The 15,041-nt window shown below is 38.8% G+C and overlaps 1 long non-coding RNA gene across 2 annotated transcripts in view; it reads right to left on the reverse strand.

The window, feature by feature from the left end:
• The window catches only part of LOC108383524 (uncharacterized), a 242,378-nt gene that overhangs the window by 84,986 nt on the left and 142,351 nt on the right, over positions 1–15,041 (reverse strand). For both annotated transcript variants that reach the window (XR_012130020.1, XR_005062363.2), the window contains exon 6: positions 7,949–8,041. This is a non-coding gene — a long non-coding RNA (uncharacterized lncRNA). The remainder of the gene's footprint in view (positions 1–7,948; positions 8,042–15,041) is intronic.

The raw sequence follows: 15,041 nt of genomic DNA on the forward strand, positions 1-15,041 counted from the left end.
GCTCTCCCTTGATTCCTTATTTGTATGCCCCTCTACTTACTAGATATCCTGGCTTAGCTGTCAATGGGCATCTCTAACTTATGTCCAAAAGCAAGCTTCTGTTTTTAACCATTGCAGGTTGCCTCCCTCCAACATCATACCCCATGTTGGTAAAAGAAATTCCATCTCTCCAGACACTCAGACCAAAGTCCATCAGAAAATTCTTTGCCTTTACTTTTCAAACTATGCCCAGAACCCTGCCATGTCTCACAACTTGTACTGTTACCACTCTGGTTCAAGCCCTTTTCTTTCTTTCAGCCCTATTGCAACAGCTTTCTATCTGACCTCCATGCTTCACCCATGACTCCTTACCTTAAAACCTTTTTTTAATTGACATATAATTTACAAGCCATACAGTTCACACTTTTAAAGTGTACAATCTACTGGTTTTAGCATATTCACAAAGTTCTGCAAGCATCACCACTATCTAGTTCCAGAACATTTCGTCACTCCCAAAGAAACCCCGTACCATTACCAGTCATAGTTCAGACTCCCCCAAACCCTAGTCCCCAGCAACCACTGGCCCTACTTTCTGTCTTTATGAGTTTGCCTACTTGGTTCACTTCATATAAGTGGATTTATAGCATATATGCTTTGTGTCTGGCTTTTTTCATTTCCCATAATATTTTCAATGTTCAGCCATGTTGTAGCAAGAATCAGTACTCCACTCCTTCTTTGGGCTGACTATACTCCTCGTATGGGTATACTACCTTTTGTTTACCCTTCATCGACTGATGGGCATTTGGGCTGTTGCCACCTTTCAACTGCTGTGCATAGTGCTGCTAAGAACATTCACCACATGTTTTTTTGCACAGAAAGATGTTTTCAATTACCTTGGGTATATATCTTGAATAGAATTTCTGGGTCATATGGAAACTCTATGTTTAACCTTTTTAGGAACTGAAACAATTTTCCAGAGTGACTATACTATTTTTATTCCCACCAGCAAGGTACAAGGTTGCTGTAAATTCTTAACTCAACATCTAGAGATGTGGTATCCAACAAGATAGGCACTAACTATAAATACCTATTGAGCACTTGAAATGTCTGTAGTCCAAATTGAGATATTCTGTGAATGTAAAATACATGTCTGATTTCCAAGACTTAATATGAAAAAGAAAATGTTAATTATTGCATTAATGATTGTATTTATTACACACTGAAAATATGTTTTGATATAGTTAAAATATATTATTAAAATGAATTTTATCTGAAATTGTCTTCAGTGTGACTAATAGAAAATCTGAAGTTACATAAATAACTCATATCTATAATACAGAAATATAGCAGTGACTAGAGTAATCCTTAAAACACAGTACTATCACTTTTCTACTTAAAACCCTCCAACGGCTTCTCATCTCACTCAGAATGAAGTCCAAAGTCCAATAGTCTAAAAGGCCCTGGTGGTCTGGACTGCTGCCATCTCCTGCTGCAGTTCCTCCAGCCCCCCAGCCCATCACCACTCTCTTTCCACACAGGCCGTCTCTGGACCTTTGCACTTGCTGTTTCCTTTCTCTCGCATGTCCCCCAAGATATCCACTTGGCTTACTTCCCTGTTTTTGTCAGGATTTGGTCAAAATACTGCCTTGTCAGGGTGAGCATCCTGACCACTCTATTATTTATATACCTCTACCCCACTCTGTCTTACCTGTCTTCATTCCCTATTTTTCTCCATATTTGTTTATAACAATTTTATAAATATATTGATTGACTGATTCTCTTTCTCAAGAATATAAGGTTCAGTGCAAGGTCTTTGGCATTTTGTAGTACTGAATCATCAGTGCTGAAAAATAGTGTCTAGCACATGGTAGATATTCCAAAGATATCTATTGAATGAAATCTCAATGAGTAATAACTTCTACAGTTATATGGTACTAGTTTTCATTATTTCTGCTTTGTAGGTGAAAAAAATTGAGGCACTGACATATTAAAGTGACATGTGCAATACTATCCTAGTGGGGATGGGTTTTGGACTAAGTAGTCTTGGACTTGCAAGTTAATGATCTAATCATTCGACATGGTAGGGTTTCATGAATCCTTGTAACCTTGGGTATTGAGTGTTTACTGTGAACCAAGAGCTGTTTAGTGGTGTTACACACTCTTTCTCTTCTAACAGGGCGACAGCTTCACTTTAAGATAACATTTAAAATTTTATTCAGTCCTACAAAGGCTTTTATCAATCATGAAAAGTATTTGTAAAATAAGGATTACCATTATTGTCAGTTATACCTAATGAGGTTATTATAAGCTTGTGGTGAGATTTTGCATGTTTAAAATACATTATAAACGTCAAAGTGCTATTCAAATGTGATGTACCCACTACTGTAATGGTAGGATATCCTCAATGTGTATTTCTTGAATGTTTGAGCTCTATTTTGAGCAACAGAATTTGCACTTTTCACTTACTTTTATCAATAATAATACCTCTCCTTCACAGCCTTCCCAGTCTGACTTCCTGGGCTCTTGATAATTATCAACAAATGCAACTTAACTCGCCTGTAGGTTCAGTTCTGCATTAAAATTTGCTTGTTGATACCTGCTCCTAGCCAGATTCTGAGATGAGAGCTGTCCCCACTCCAGGTGATAAGCCTGTCTCAGTCAAGGCGTCCTCAGAGAAAGGGATTTAAGCTGCAGAGTGCCCTGAGCTCTGCCATCGAATAAATGACAGCTAAGAAATTAGGTCAACCTTTCCTTTCAACCCATTCAGAGCGGTTATCCAAATGTAAATTTTGAAAATGCCTTTGCTGGCTAGTCACAGATGAGTGAATCACTCCAAAATGTGGATTACTTCCTACAAGCTAATGTTATGTGTCTACCAGTGCATACGCAGACAGACTACTCCAGAGAAGGTGGAAACCCTTACCAAGGTGATTCAAATAACAGGCATATTTGCAATGAAAAATTTTTACCCACCTTTTGAACCAAAGGTTTCATATTCCTTCATTCTAGTTTTGCTTTTCCCTAGAACACAAAACTCAACCTGAAGGAGTATAGATCAAATTGAAAAAAGTTGTAATTCAGGAAAGGAGAATTGAAAATTGAAGAATAGACTGAATTATTAATATTTTCTATTGTTCACTGAATAGTGAAGTTAACAATACTTATTGTGTTCAGAGAATTTTTTTGTAACTAGGGTATTGGGAACTGGGAATGCATGTTATCTTAGAAACACAGTCTCACAAATGCTGGCTAGATTCCCAGTCCACCAAAACCTGTTTAACACATAATGTAAATAATTATGAATTGGGAAATAAATGCTGGAAAATAAATGGTTCTTTTAAATAAATGTTTAAACACCTCTAGAATCTAAAATATTTACATATAAACATAAAACACTGGTAATCTAAATTTTTAAGAAATAAAATTGGTGACACACCGGTTATAGGTAGAGTATGAGGGTACATTGTGTTTGGGCCTTCAGGCCACTTACAAGGACTCCAGTGGCTGAGATGCTGTGTCCTTTTTGTGCCTGATTTTGCCTCAAACTCAGAAGTTTTCTTTTTTTGATAAAAATGTTTCTACCACAAGCATTAGTCTCTTGTCCATCAGCTATATAAGGTGTTTTCTTAAACTCGTAAAGGGAATTCATGTACTTTATTTCAATGTTTACAATTAGAAAGCAATGGAATTTTTCAATCGCTAAAGCAAAATATCTCATACTGTCCTGGATTCTTTTTAGTCTCACAAGTTCTTCTACTCACCCTAGTGATTCTTTCTTTGATTTTCAGGGTTCCTTTCTCAAGTCCTTAGCATATGTTGGCCTCAGCTTGAGACCATACCGTAACCAAGTGAAGTCAGGGATCAAACCATCCGATCTCATGCCAACTCCACGTTTCCCTCCTCTATCATGGCCTTCCAGTTGAAATTTGTATTCTTAGACTCCTTGGCCTTCATTCCATTAAGGTCAAGGCTTAGCTAAAGGCTAACGACCTGGCTAAATAGCTGAGCTCCCCCCTCAGTGGTTGGCCAAGAATCTAGTATGGGCCACAGTGGAGTCATTTTTATTTGGCATTGGGTGGTCCTGGACTTCAGTCCAACTCTTTTCTCCTTCCTGGGTGGCCTTAGCAAATGAATTTCACTTCTCTGAGCCTCAGTGATCTCATCTGCTAAGAAAGAATGATAAAATGCCACATGATGTTCTCCAGCACCATGAAAAGCTATAGGACATAGAATGTGCTCAGTAAGTGCTAGGTTTCCTCTCCTGCCTCTTTCCCAAACTCCACATGGAAACCCAGCAAATGGAGGGAGCAGGTGGGAAGCCATCCTGCAGGAAAGAAGTCTTGACAGCTTGATTTCCCCAGGAGGGTCCAGCTGCTCTTCCTTCCTCCACCAGCAGCAGAAGGAAAGGTCCTGGGTTTGGAGGTAGGACTCAGCGCTGCTGTATAGGATGGCGCAGATGGTCCCACAGTAAGGCAACTGCCAAGGGAGACAAATAGGGGCTGAATTCTGGCTTGAACTCTGCTTGCCAAACCCAGTGTCTTGGCTCAGGGCTGTAGGCAGGCTGAGGAAAGTGAAGCCTATTGCTAAAATGATTTGCTCTTTTGGGCAAATCAAAGAGGCACCTTTTGGCAGTTTTCTGTCTGGAGAGGGCTTTTTCAAAATCAAAATGGCAGTATATCCAAATGCTGGACAAGGTCTATGGAAGTAAGCCTCATCGTCAGCGGTCCTTGGAGCTCTCCCTGTCCTACAAGGGGATTTTCACTTCAGCAGGGGAGGAAGAATGAGAGCGGTCCTGATCCAGCTCTGGTATGGAATGAGTGGCTCCTATAATAGGTATCTGCAAATTAGGAACTAATTATTTTAAATTATCATCTATAGGGATTATGTATTTTTAATAGTTATATTTTAAACCCTGTCTTTTAATTAGATCCAAATTCACAGAGGAAACACCCTGTACAATTTCCATGTGTAGAACTTCCACAAATCTTGTAATTAAGCTTGTTGTTTTGAGATAACTGTACATTCACATTGATTTGCAAGTAGCCATTCAGAGAGATTCCGTTTATCCTTACCCAGTTTACCCCAGTGGTAAACCTTGTAAAACTGTAACTCAGTATCACAATCTGTACACTGACATTGTTATAGTCAAGAACATTTCTATCACAAGGATCACTCACTGCCCTTCTATAGCAATGCACCCACTCCTTTCCTAAGCCCTAGCAACCACTAATCTTCACTTCTATTAATTCTGTCATTTCAAGATTATATAAATGGAATCATAAGATATTGAATCTTTAGGGACTTTTTTTTTCCACTCAGGATAAAGATATTAATTGTAGAGATTTATTAAGGGTGCTGCATGTGTCAATAGTTCTTTTTTTTTTATCACTGAGTAGTATCCATGGGTCCCCCATTGAAGAGCATATGGGCTGTTACTGGCTTTTGGCTGTTACAAATAGACATTTGCTCCTGTAAACATTTATGTTTAGGTTTTTGTGTGAGCATGAATCATTTCTCTGACATAAATGCTCAAGGGTGCTAATAGGTCATATGGTAAGTGCATGCTTAAGAAACTGCCACACCTTTTTCCAAAGTTAACATTGTCACCAGCAATGCATGAGTGATCTAGTCTCTCCATATCTTTGTATTAGTTTTGTCACTGTATTTTAGCAATTCTGATAGATGTGTATGGATACCTCGTGGTAGTTTTAATTTGCATTTATCTGATAGCTAATGATGTTAAACATCTTCCTGTGCACTTACTCTTATTGTTCATCGTCTATTCTCTTCAAATACCTCTTTATACCTTTTTCCTATTTTCTAATTGGATTTTTTCAATGTTGCCAAGTGGAGGTTGGCCTTCACTGACCCCAAAAGTGGGGAGGGCTCCTTGTCATTGCTCTCCACATGATCCCTACTGACAGAGTGGGCAGGAAAGGGCTCACTACCTGACAGCAGGAACAGAAGTTCCAGACCCACCCCTGGCCTCCCCAGTACCATCCTGGTGGAATCTGGAGCACCTGGTTACCACCTTATGAGTATGATCTAGGTTCCCTGCTAAGCCTGTGCTGGCTTAAATGAGGATGAGGTCACAGTTTTTTTCTGTGGTGTTTGGCTGAATGAAAGCATTTATTGTCAAAAATTGTTAGTCTTGAGAGACTGCCCCTTTCCTAAAGTGTTGGTTGGAGAGAGCACGTTTGTGGGGTATTTTGTCTGCACTCATTTCCTTCATGAGGCAAAAAGTGCACCTGGGGAGGGACTTCACTATGTTGTTCCTCAAGTTCTAAGGTGCCTAGCTATTCTGCCTTCTAATCTCCAACTTTCAGTCTTCACATGTTTGTTTCAGATATAATGTCCACAGATTTTAGTTGTACATTAAGGGAGAAAACCCCACGTCACACTGCATCTGCCAGGCCCCTCTGTTGCTGGAGGTGGTGACAGTGTGTCATGCCTCTCATAATGTGCTTACCCTCTGAAGGAGAAATTATTCACCAGACGTCCATTTCCCTCCTCTCTGTTATATGCAAAGTAATATATACATGTGCACCTGTAAATTTTATACAGAGAGGCCCTTGTGGGTTTCATCACAGGTGTAAAGGCATTAGGAATCTACATAAATCCGTTGCATAATTAGGCTTGACGTGGACATAAAGGTGGTGGTAGAAAGAGAGAGAAATATGTTGCCAACAGATCTCATTCAATCTGATTCCTTTTGGCAGATATTAGTCGGCTCTGCTGAGCTACTTACCGATTGTCTTGTCATAATCTTGATGCCAGGTAATTACAATAAAAATAAGTCATAAACAGTTCTGCTATATGTACAAAAGGGCATTTTGGGAAAATGACAGGGGAACTTTCATGATGATCCAGATGAAGCTTCCATCTACCTCCTCTTTCAGGGATAGAACTGTTTCTGTCTGTACTGTCTCCCTCCCTTTATCCTTGGGAATTGAGTCACTCAGGGGAACTAAGTCATGCCTTGAATCACCACTTCTTGCTTTGCCTAAAGTAAGCTCATCTTGGAACATTTCTAGAAATATTCTGATTATGCTTTGTTTTGCTTTTTGGTTCCGTGAACACACAGAATACATGTTTACTTAATAGAAATGTCCCAGTTCAGGTCTCGAGGTAAGGGTGCTGGGTGCAGAGGGGATATTTGAGTATTCTGTGGCCAAATGACCTAGCATCTTAAAATCCAAACAGTCCCCACCTACACTTCCTGTCTGCGGTTGGCAGTCCATGCCACCACACCCAGTTCCCCAGGCGAACACCTTCAAAGTGATCACTTACTTTCCTCTGGGTCACACTTCCCTGGAGTGAAGTGCACTATGAATTTCAAGGTTGAAAAAACATCAGTTCACAGACAGTTTTGAAACAGTTACTGCATACCAAAATAGGTTGCTGAATATAATCAAGACAACATCCATTGCAGTGGGATTTATTCTTAACTATCTATTGCTCAGGAGACTAGCAAACTCTTGGTGACATAGCACAGAACAATGATATCACTGCTCCCAGCTTGAAAAGTATAGACCCAAATTCATAAGACATATTTGAAGAGCACACATGCAATATGCATTGTCTTTAAGATCACTTATCCAAAGAGGCATTTGGTATATTTTAAAGTATTTAGTCAGATGCTTCCATAGAAAAGTCCATTTTTTAAAGATAAAAAGTAGTCACCAATCTTAAACATATTTTAAGACTTAAGAATAGTGATTTGTGTACAAATTTGCATTTTTTAAGTCTTACCTTATCCTTCTATAGATTAAAACAAGTTTCCTTTTCTAAAAAGAAATACATTCATTCATTCCTCATTCCTATTTGCAGAATTATTAAAGTATCTTTTGACAAAAATAGTTGGAAAAGTAAATATTCTTTTCCTTGAGATTTTAGTGGATAAAAATAGAAGAAATTGATCATATTCAGAAAGATAAAAAAAGAATTGTGAAGCATAGAAAGTACTTACTAATTGGAAGAAGGAATAGATGCACAAATGAAGGTTTTTTCAGCACTCTCAGTGGAATGTGGCAGGAACCTTCTAGAGGACAGGTACCCCTTCCTGAAAGAGATATCCTTGAGTTAGTTGTGAAGTAGATGATTTAAAGTAAAATGAAGGGGAGCTTCCTTAGCAACAGAGTCTCTGAAGAGCTACAGCTATGGCACCTCTCACTCCTTCAGCTATAAAGCGGGAATACAACCTCAGAAAGTTGTCAGGATCCAGTAAGTTCACAGGTTTAAAACATCTCACCCAGATGTCTTAGAAGGTGGCCAATCAAATGAGTCACCTCTGCCCTGCACTTTTCCTTCCCAGCAAGAAGCAGAAGATGCACACCAGCCTCTTATCAGGATTGAAGTCAGGATACAGTTCGCCAAAATTTTTAAATAGATACCCAGACTCCTTCTGTGGTTTTATCACAACCAACTCATTCGTTTTGTTCCATGTAGTTTAATAGATATTAATAGCTAAGCCATCAGATCAAGTCTCCTTGAAGCCCCAGAAAAGAACACTATGCTGATTTGTTGTAACTTATAAACAAAGTTTCTATATTCACTTAATTCTCCCCTCCATAGCAGAGCAAAAAACATTGAGTTGTCATGCCATATTTTCCATTTCTTATTATGGTAATTACACGCAGACACAGAAAGGAATTATGTACTTGTATTCATGTGTCCTGTTAAAGCACAGGAAGCCTGCCCAGGTCCCAGTATTCACTATGATGTTTCTATGCTGGACATGTTTTCAATTCTCAGTTCCTTGGGGTATAACCTACCTCCAGAGGTGCTGAGGATGATGTAGAAATGATGAAGGCATATTTGGGAAAGGAGAGAGGGAAAAGATTGGGTAGATGCTTTGTGCATCATAAACTTGAGCAGATGAGTAGAAAAGAGAGGGCCCATCACTGCAGGTGAGAGGATCCTAGTAAACCCTTCTCAAAAATATCTCCCCACTGAATGTAATCAAGTGGAAGTTTTTTTTCCCTAAGCTTCTCTTTTAAAATGCAAAACATACTGCTTTTTGACTGAGCATAGACATGCTTAATGAAAACTTTTCCAGCCTTGTCATTTTACTTCTGAAGAAACTGAGGCCTTGAAAGGTAGAATGACTGGCTTGTGCCATGTGACTTTCTTAGTGGGAAGAGCTTGAACTAGAACTTAGATTCCCAAATTGCCAATCCAGTGCTTTGCCCCAACTTCCTCTCTGCATGGTTAACTCTGATCAAGTTACAGGCATAATTTGAGCCTATGGCTTCTTAATATAATGGCCAGGCATGCTGAAAGTCATGGCAAACATTTCACAAATGGTAGCCTATTGTACAATTACACATTGCTCTTTTCAGGGCCACAGTGGCCTTTGTGTTGCTAAATTCAATGACTGATTCTCCATCTTCATCTTCATAGAATTTTCAATAGCAGTTGAAGTAGCTGATCACTTTCCCTTTCTTCAAGAATTTTCCTTATCTTGATTCTAGCACACCACACTATCTTGGTTTAACCTACAACTTCTCAGTCTCTTTTGCTGATTTCTCCTATTTCATGATCTCCAAAAGTTGGAATTCCCAAAGCTTACTTAGTTTTCTGACTTCCTCTCATCTCTGTACCACTCACTCCCTAGGTGATCTCATCCAGTTCCATATAATATACAACATCTATATATTATAACATACTATAACTTTCAAATATATGCCTTCTGCATCAGTCTCTCTCCTAAACTCAAGATTTGTATAAAACTACTTGGCATCTCCACGTGGACATTTGTTGGACACAGAGTTAAAACTCCAAATCCAAACTCTTGACTTGTACTGCTCCCAGTGATCTCTGTCTCAGAAAATGACACAACTATCAGTCAACAGCTCAGCTAAAAAAATTTTTGGGTGCCTTCGGGACCTCTAATGGGCCCTACTTACTGCCACCAACACCCCAATATCCTCAAACTAACAATGTCTAATGAACTTCACCATAATCAACATAGGCCATGCCACCATCATCTCCCCCCCTTGGAACAGAACAATCTTATCTTCCAGGACTCCCTCTCTTTTGCTCACCATGGTTTAATCTTCAAACAAAGTGATTCTTTAACATTCATCTTAGACCATTTCACCTCTCTGCTCAAACCTAAACTTTCTTATACTTTCCCATCACTCCTAGGGAAAACAAAAACAGAACATGATTCTTACCTCAGCCTACAACACACTATGTCATCAAACCTTGGCTTCCTCCCTGAGCTTGTGAGCTGCCAGCGTCCTCCTTGCCCACTAAGAGGCAGTAACCTTGGCTGGCTCGTTATAGGTCAGAAAATGCCAGACATGTTCTTGCCTCACCTTGATAAGAAATTGCATTATTAAAGATAGAATGACTGTTAGAATAGGCGGAAGCAGTAGAAATTAGAAATCAAGAAAAGAGAATTACCCTAGGGACAAGTTGTTAAAAATCAACATCTCTTAAGCTATCCACAGTCTTATATAAAAACAAGCTGGTGTCATTAGAGTTGATCAATCGCATGTAAGGGATAAAGGACCCAAAGGTGATTTTCAGATGTTTCATGTGGTCACCTGAGATGGTGGGCATGTTCAGTTTACATGCTTGGGGCCACCTAGGCTGGGCAGGAGTGGAGAACACTGGCAGTCTAAGGAATTATAAATTACCACACAGAAGTATAACTACTGGGAAAACAGTAATCTATTTGCAAATAGATAAGCAATTTTCAACACCAAGAGCTCAACCTGCCTTAATTTAGGATATATTAATGGAATTTTTTTAATCCCTGAAAATGGTTGTTAATTTTGCTGAATATAATTAAGCGGCATTGAATTTTAAAAAACCATGATAACAAAAGTGGAGATTCTGCCTCAGTTTTTTTGATTAAATAGATACACCTGGGACTAAGCTCTTGTTGATTTGTGGCATTTGAAAGAAGATTCTGAAGATATAATTACCTCTTTGCTTTGCCATTGATATTACAGGTGGAGATGAGTACATAAATGAACCACTTTCCTATCATGATTCATCCACGATTTCAGCAATGACTGAAAAATGTTTTTTAAAGCCCAAAGTCATCATTTAGAGACTTTTTAATGCATTTGCAGCTTGAGTGTGCTTTGATTATAATAGACAGTAAAAATTTGATCTTGCAACTGAGAAAAATTATGAACAGATGAAATGTCCCTTTCTACTAATTGGAAGAGCATGGGTCCCAAGCAGCTAACTGAAAAGAAGGACTAGAAAACGTTCTTGGGGTGAAAGGGTTTATTACCCGGCTTGTTCTCCAGCGGTAGGTCGAGCACTAGCATCTCTACCTCCCCAGAGCACTGGGCCAAGCTCTCTATATAGCATAATAGCTTATTGCCTACAGGTGTGGAAGCGGTAGCCCAGCAACAAGCCAGTTACATCATCAAGTGGTTTAAGTTCCGGGAGGATCCTGGCCATAGGGACCCCAACTTCCCCACAGAAAGGGGAAAACCACCTTCACCATTTTAACTTTTCCCCCTTGGGCTGCTTCAGTGTCTAAGTGACCAGGTTTTCCCCAGTGGATCTGTCCTCTTCCTCTTCCCCTTTGCCCCACCTCTGCTACCAGACCAGAAGGCCGAAGTCCCATCCAGAAAAGAAACTTGTGGTTTCTCAACATTATGGTGAAATTTACATGAAGTAGAATATACATCTTAAAAGCTCTCTGAAAACTTTTGTATATGCTTACACACCTATAGCCAATACCCAGATCAAGATACATTGTTATTGACTCTGTATAAAATATTTCTATCATCCCAGAATGTCTTCTTGCTGTTCTCATTAATTACCCAATCCCTATAATAACTACTATTCTATCACCATAGTTTAGTTTTGCCTGTTCTAGAAGTCCACACAAATGAAACCACAGTATGCAGACTTTATGGCTGCTGCTTTTGCTCACCCTTATGTGTTTAAGATTAATCCATATTGTTGCATTATTGCTGTTTTATAATTCACTGTGGAATTATACCACAATTTTTTTCTCCATTTTCCTGATAGACATTTGTGTTATTTCAGTCGTATGAATAAAGCTCCTATAAAAATTTTTGTGTATGTCTTTTTGAGAGTGTATGGCCTTATTTTCTTGAGGACTAGAATTTCTGCCTAGGTTTTTTTGCATGTGGACATCTGTATTAGTTTTCTACAGCTCTTGTAATAATAACAACAAACTTTGTGGCTTAACACAACACAACCATAGTTTGGAGGTCAGAAGTCTGAATTGGGTTTTACTGGATGAAAATAAAGGTGTTAACAGGGCTGTTTTTACTGGAGCTTCTAATATAGAATCTATTTTCTTACCTTTCCCAGCTTCTGGAGGCTGTTCCTATTTCTGTGCTTGCGGTCTCATTCCTCCATCTTCAAACAGCAACACATCCTGAGTCCTCCAAGGTCTGCTCCTCTGTGGTTCTCCCTCTCTCTCTCTCTTGCCTCTGTCCACCCTTATTACATTGCACCCACCTGGGGAATCCAGGATAATCTCCTTTCCTAATCATGTCAGCTAATTAGCAACTTTAATTCCATCTGTAATCTTAGTTGCCCTTTGCTACACAAAGTTACATATTCATAGATTCTAGGGATGAGGACATTGACATTTCTAAGGGGTAGAATACTATCTTTTCTTCACTGATTGCTTTTGTACCTTTGTCAGAAACAATTGACTCTATCTGCATGAGCTCACTATGATTTTAATTTACATTTTCCTGATAACCAATAATGTTAACACATTTTTTTGTATGCTTATCAGCTATTTAGATGTCACCTTTTGTGGAATACCAGTTCAAGTATTTTTCTCACATTTTCCCCTATGGTTGTCTTTTTCCTTATTATTTATGCCAGAAGTTTTAATTCTGTTGAAGTATGAGTTATCATGTTTTCCTCTATGATTAGTATTGTGTGTGTGTATGTGTGTGTTGCTAAATCCTTGTTGCAGAGAAAATGAAGGTTCCTATGGCCAGGATTCTTACCTGGCCCTGGTCAGCTTGCTCACTACACATGTGGGCAATATGTTGTTATTGACTCTATATAATAATAAAGAGCTCCACCCAGTGCTCTGAGCTGCACAGTCACAGGAGAGCACAGATTGTAGTGGTGGCAGTGCAGAGGACAGAGACTGAGGTGGCTATGGGGGTAGAGAGGACCAGAGGCAGAGACCAACTTGCTGCATACACACTTGCTCTGAGTGGACCAGATTCTAGTGATTGACCTGCCACTGTGGGAATAGAGCTGGGTATAAACGCTTTCACCCCAGGAACATCTCACTGTCACTTTTTCCGTCTCACTGAATCCATAGTGAACTTGCCTGGGGCTGAAACCCATTGGCAAGACACGTGTCCTCCTCAAGGACTTGAAGGTATTTTCCTGTGTTTTCTTCTAGTGCACCACTGTTCAGTAGAAATGTAGGGAAAACAAAAGTGCCTATGGCCAGGATCCCCACCTGGCGCTAATCTACTTGATGATGTAATTGGCCTACTGCTTACACACCCTTCAGCAATGAGTCACTATTGTCAGTGTCACCATACAAAGAGCTCTGCCCAGGGCTTTGCTGGAGGTAGAGACTGGAAAGGATGGTGACTGCCCCAGAGGCAGACATCATTCCAGCTCTAGACCTGCTAGCATGGGAATAAAGCTTGGAGAATAGAGTTACGCCTAACTCTCCTAATACTCCATTGTTATTTGGTCTCACAGAATCCAAAGTGAATTTATAGTCCCCCTCAGGTGAGACAGAAATACAATATGAGACACAAATATGAGCAATGTGTGTAATTTTAAATTTTCTAGAAGTCACATTAAACAAAAGTAGAAACAGATGATTTTTAATTCTTTTGTTTAACGCAACATATTAAAGTATTTTAAAATCTAATCAATATAAACAATTGATCTAGTTTACATTCTTTTTTTTCTGTACTAAGTCTTTGAAATCAGTGTATATTTTACACTGACAGCACATCTTAATTTGGACTAGCCACATTTTAAGTTTCGGTAGTTTCCTGTCATTAGTGGTTGTGGTGTTAAGTATCTTAGTTCTAGAAGCTTGATTGTTTTAGATTTTAAATTAAGGCCTATGATCCATCTTAAAGTAAGCTTTGTATATGCTGTGAAAGAGGGGCCAGAGTTTATTTTTTAATAAAAATAGTTGCTCCAAAACCATTTATTAAAAAGACTTTTCTTTCCTCATTGAATTACATTGGCTCCATTCTTGAAAATCAAGTAATTGTATATGCTGTATGCTTTTCTCCTTTGATCAATTTATCCTTATTCAATATAATATTATTAGATTAGAGTAAATCTTAAAATCTGGTAGTATAAATCCTCCCATTTCATTCTTCATGTTTACCTCAGCTTGCCTATGTGTTCTGCATTTTCACATTTACTTTTGAATCAGCTTGTCAATTTTTACATAAAACCTGAGATTTTTCACTGGCAGGAAACATTGTCCTTTGAACCTGATAATCACTTTATCAGTATTACGAATTAGAAATGTAAATTTTCTTTAACTCCAAATGTCTAAAACTAAGCACAGAGTTACTTTAGAAAGAAGGGGAAGTTGCATGCCCTCCACTAGTCAAAAAAGGCATGTGGTTACTGGAATCAAAGGCTTTCTGTATGACTGACCTTACCCAGCCAAACTCTTGACCTATGATGCCAATGGGGAACATATGAAGATGATCAGTGAGTGCCAAACAAGCAGGAGTGAGGACAGGGAAAACACTCAGAGGAAGGCTGCCATACGCCGGGTTGCAGAGGACTTCCAAAATGGTCTTTTAAGACACTTGGGTTCTTCCTTAATTTTCAAAAGAGCCATAGAGATAATGTTCTCTAATAAATATTAAATATGTCCTCACACATATATACATTTATTTACTTGTATGTAAATAAATTAATTCATTTTGTTACTATTGACTGAGTTTTTAGGTGAATAATATGAAGCATAAGAGAGTAAATTACATAATTTATTGTCACAGAATATAAGTGGAAGAACTGAAATAATTCCTATAGTATACACTATTTCAGTAAAACTTTATTCTCCATCATGTCAAATAACACTTTTTAATTCA

Source organism: Manis javanica, chromosome 1, assembly GCF_040802235.1.
Source record: "Manis javanica isolate MJ-LG chromosome 1, MJ_LKY, whole genome shotgun sequence".
NCBI lineage: Eukaryota > Metazoa > Chordata > Mammalia > Pholidota > Manidae > Manis > Manis javanica.